This window comes from Sinocyclocheilus grahami, unplaced genomic scaffold, assembly GCF_001515645.1.
Source record: "Sinocyclocheilus grahami isolate Dianchi unplaced genomic scaffold, SAMN03320097.WGS_v1.1 scaffold355.1, whole genome shotgun sequence".
NCBI classification, from domain to species: Eukaryota; Metazoa; Chordata; class Actinopteri; order Cypriniformes; family Cyprinidae; genus Sinocyclocheilus; species Sinocyclocheilus grahami.
The window spans coordinates 1,396,310-1,401,275 of NW_015505534.1; positions in this window are offsets into that span (position 1 = coordinate 1,396,310).

Here is a 4,966-nt window from a genome sequence, read left to right on the forward strand (position 1 = left end):
TTCTGAATGAATTATGTTACTGATACCTAATGGTCAAAGGTAATAGGTCAATATTATTAAATTGCAGACAAAGATTTTGAATAGCTATATTACTATACACTATATTGCCAAAAGTATTGGGACACCCCCTTCTAATGAACAGGTTTGACTATTTGTGTGCTTCTAAATTTTATACCAATAGTTTGAACAGGACCCTTTTCTATTCTAACATGACAATGCCTCTGTGTATAAGGCAAGGTTAAAAAATAAATAAAAAAATTGATTCAGTCAGTGTGGAAGAACATGACTGGTCTGCACAAAGCCAAGTCCTAATCCCAGCTGAACACCTCTGGTGTGACTTTAAATGCAGACCTTGAGCCAAAAACTCATCACCAAACACCAATGACTTGTACATACATATGGACAAATGTATTGGGACACCCCCTTCTTTAGAACAGAAAAAGGCACTTCCAAAACTGTAGCAACAAAGATGGAAACATAATTCATGTATTTAAACATTTTATTTCCATCTTTGTTGCCACAGTTTTGCAAGTGTCTAAAATTATTGTACGCATATGTACAAGTTAATTGGTGTTTAGTGAACTAGGTATAGTGAACAAGCCAACCTAGCTATTCAAAATCTTTGTCTGCAATTTAATAATATTGACCTAGTACTTTTGCTATTGCTTTTGACCATTAGGTATCAGTAACACAATTCATTCAGAACCTGTTCTATTGACATAGACTTTGTGTACCACACTATTCTGCTGATATGGAATGAGTTTGACTACTTAATACTACTTAAAATAATAGCTATTCAAAATCTTTGTCTGCAATTTAATAATATTGACCTAGTACTTTTGCTATTGCTTTTGACCATTAGGTATCAGTAACACAATTCATTCAGAACCTGTTCTATTGACATAGACTTTGTGTACCACACTATTCTGCTGATATGGAATGAGTTTGACTACTTAATACTACTTAAAATAAAGTTATATTAATAGAAATGCTTCACTGGGGCAAACAAAAAAATCCTAAAATAATAAATAGGATACCCCATAGCAGCATTTCCAGCAGTATCCAACATTTCTCAATCATGATCTTACTAAGCTAAATGTGACTATTAGCTTAACAGCTGTATTCCTTGTTTGCTAGCTACCTATGCACATACAGCATACAATGTTAAAAATGTTTTACTTTATGAACCTTAACCCAAAAACCTTTAGTGTAGATAATTGTGACCCTGCTTGTGGAAACCCAGCTAAAGACCAAGACTCAGGGCTCGACATGAAGGCTTCATAAGCGCCAGACAAATAACATGATTAAAACATCAGTAACCAAAAATAACTATGTAAACACCAAAACGCAAGTATTATTGTGATTTTATTACATTCAGAGTAAGTGGCGAATAGTGGATATAGCTACTGTTAGGGTTGCCAACCGTTCCGTATAATATGGAATCGTCCCGTATTTAAGGCATCAGAGAAGCGTTCCGTATGAAAGCTATACGGAACGCAGTTTGTCCCGTATTTAAGGCATATGCCGTATGAACATCTAGACCATGCGAATAACAAACTCTAAATTGAGAATTAATCATTCTTTTTTGACAAGTGTTTGATTTGTGAACATAGCCGTTCCAGGGAGGCTTAAAGACCAAGCGGAATCCTCTGCCGGCTGGTCGCTCCCGCTTCTCAGCGAGCGGGACTCACGCCGGAGTTGGGTTTTTTAACGACCGCGTTTCGACTTCAGCAAATCAGTTTGAGCGAATGCAAACAACGTGATTCCAACATCCAGTCACGCAAGAAAACGTGCATTTTGCTGAGGGAAGACGTCGTATTTACATTTAAGTAACTTTCAGCGGATTCTTAACCTTGAATATCATTCTTAAAATACAAAATGACCAATGAAGTGTCAAGCACCCAAAGCAGTACATATTTATTATATCATTTCTCTTTAATTTAAAAATATGCATTTTCATACTGTACACACACGCATCAGAAGTCAGAAAGAGCTTTATTGCCAAGTATGTTTGCACATACAAGGAATTTGTTTTAGTGTCACAAGCTTCCATTACACAGACACAACAACAACACAGATAATAAAAATAAGATGTGAATAAAGTACACATATATATATATATATATATATATATATATATATATATATATATATATATATATATATATATGAATATATACACATCCGTTCAAAAGTTTGGGATCAGTAAGATTTAAAAAATTTTTAAAGAGGTTTCTTATGCTCATCAAGCCTGCTTCCCTTTCATGGGTACTTCAAACAATAGGTTACTTGCGTAACCCCAGTTCTCTGATAGGATTAAGTGAGGTGTCTCACTATGGGATTCGCCCCTTCCGCGTATTCCTAGAAGCCCTATTACATTACGCCAGCCCCAACTGGCTGGCAGACGTGACGTTGTGTCTGGGAGTGGCCTCCCCACCCCTGAGTATAAAGGGCGCGACACAACATCACTACGACATTCAAAACAAGCACACCTCTTCCTCGCTTCACACTGCAAGGAGGGTGATCTGGTGAGACACCTCACTTAATGCTATCAGAGAACCGGGGTTACGCAAGTAACCTATTGTTCTCTTTCAAGCATACATTTCGGTGTCTCACTATGGGATATCCTAACTCCCGTATTGCCAGATAGCCTGCCTCAAAGTCTCCTGCCAACCACAATTACTGCATCCGGCACTGAATGAGTCATGACTCGTGACTCACATTCCTACGCTCAATACTGCATGTGCTAAAGTTTGAGCTGTAACATCCAGTTTATAAAACCTTGCAAATGTATGCGGTGCGGACCAACTCGCCGCTTCGCAAATATCCTGTAACGTAACTCCTTTAAAAAGAGCCCACGAAGTTGACATTCCCCTTGTTGAGTGTGCACGTAAACCAGGTGGGGACACAAGGCCCTTACTGGAATATGCCAACGAAATCGCCTCCACTATCCAGTGCGATAAATGCTGTTTAGTAATCGGCTTCCCCATATGAGGTTTCATCCAAGATATGAAAAGCTGATTACTCTCCCTGAACCCTCTGGTTCTTTCTGTATAAATTCATAAAGCACGCACTGGGCACAGTGCATTTAACTTTTGCTGTTCTGATGAAGCAAAAGGTGGTGGATAGAAGGCTCTTAACTCAAGAGGAATGATAGCATTAACTATTTTGGGCATGAATGCAGGATTAGGTTTCAGAACTACCCCTGCATCCCCAGACATGAACCGTAAACACGCTGAATGCACTGAAAGCACGTGAATCTCTCTTACGCGTTTTGCCGAAGCCAAAGCTAAAAGCAGTGCCGTCTTAAATGACAATATTTTGAAATCAACCTTGTCTAACGGCTCAAATGGGGACATAGAAAGAGCATCAAGCACCAATCCCAAATCCCATGAGGGGGAAAGCGGTTTTGAAACTGGCAAAGCGCAGCGCGCACCCTTCATGAACCTGCATACCAAAGGATGCTGTCCCACAGTTTTGTTATCAAAACCAATATGACAAGCGGATATAGCAGCCAGAAACACTTTTATTGTTGAAAATGCTTTCCCTTGGTCTATCAAATCCTGAAGAAATGATAGAACAACTGCCACTGAACACTGAAAGGGAATCTCATGTTTAGTGGCGCACCAGCGCTCAAACACGCCCCATTTGCATTCATACAGAGACCTAGTCGATGAAGCTCTAGCATTTTGTATGGTTCTAATAACGCCGCCAGATAGACCGGTTGTATTTAAATTGAACCACTCACAGGCCAGGCCCATAGTGCCAGGTGTTCTGGATGAGGATGAAAAATCCAGAAGACCACGGGTCTTCGTACAGCATATGTATGATCTCCGCTAGCCAATATTTCCCTGGCCACCTCGGAGCTATTAATATCAATTTCAGTCCCTCCTCCCTCACTCTGTAGAGTGTTGGGGATATTAACGCTATCGGTGGGAACGCGTAAAGGAGAGTGTGAGGCCATTTGTGCGCCAGCGCATCTATCCCCAGAGGCGCGCTCTGATCTTTCAGAGAGAAGAACAGAGGACACTGAGCATTGTCGTGGGACGCGAACAGATCCACTGTCGCTCTGCCATATATGCTCCAAATCTGTTCGACCACTTCCTGGTCCAATTTCCACTCCCCGTAGAGGGGATTGCCCCTGGACAGCAGATCTGCACCCTGGTTCATGACACCCTGTATGTGCGTCGCTCTCAGGGATAAAAGATTGGCATTGCTCCATAAAATCAGTTTGCGTGCTAACGTGTGCAAAGAAAGGGATCTGAGACCTCCCTGTCGGTTTATGTAAGCCACAACTGTAGTGTTGTCCGTTCTCATGAGAACATGATGCCCTTTCAGAAAAGGAAGAAAATGCTTCAGCGTCAGAAAAACGGCTAGCATTTCCAAATAGTTTATGTGAAGATTCTTATCGCCCTTTTGTTCAACAGAGAGGAAATTTCTTCCTGAAGAACATGCTTTAATGCTCCCCGCACCTGAGAATGAATTATCCCTTTGAAATGCGGGGGAGAAGCGGCAAACTGCAGTCTGTACCCGAATTGTATTGTCCTTAATACCCAGCGGGACTGTGTGCATTCTCGCCAACTGATTATTTGCAGCGTTCTGGCGCCAACGTGTGGCTGAGTCGTGAATGAGTTTGTGGTCTGTACTGCGCATGCGTGGGCACTTAGCGCTTGGACAGAGTTTAAGTGTCTCATCACCTCTAAGGGAACAATAACTCCCCGAGGTGATGTTATAATGTGTTCTGTTACCATGTTTTGCAACATTTTTTGGGGAATTATGCTTTGCAACATGTTCTGGGAATACAGTGAAAACTTTATTGAGTTTTGAACATGAAAAGTGCTTGTGACAAGTGGGTGGGTGTGCACCACTGCGCCATCTCTTGTCCTTTTCACTGCTCTGCTTCCCCTGGCCCAACCGGGCTCTATTTTCCACAAAGAACATCTGGGAACTTCAAAACTCATCCCTT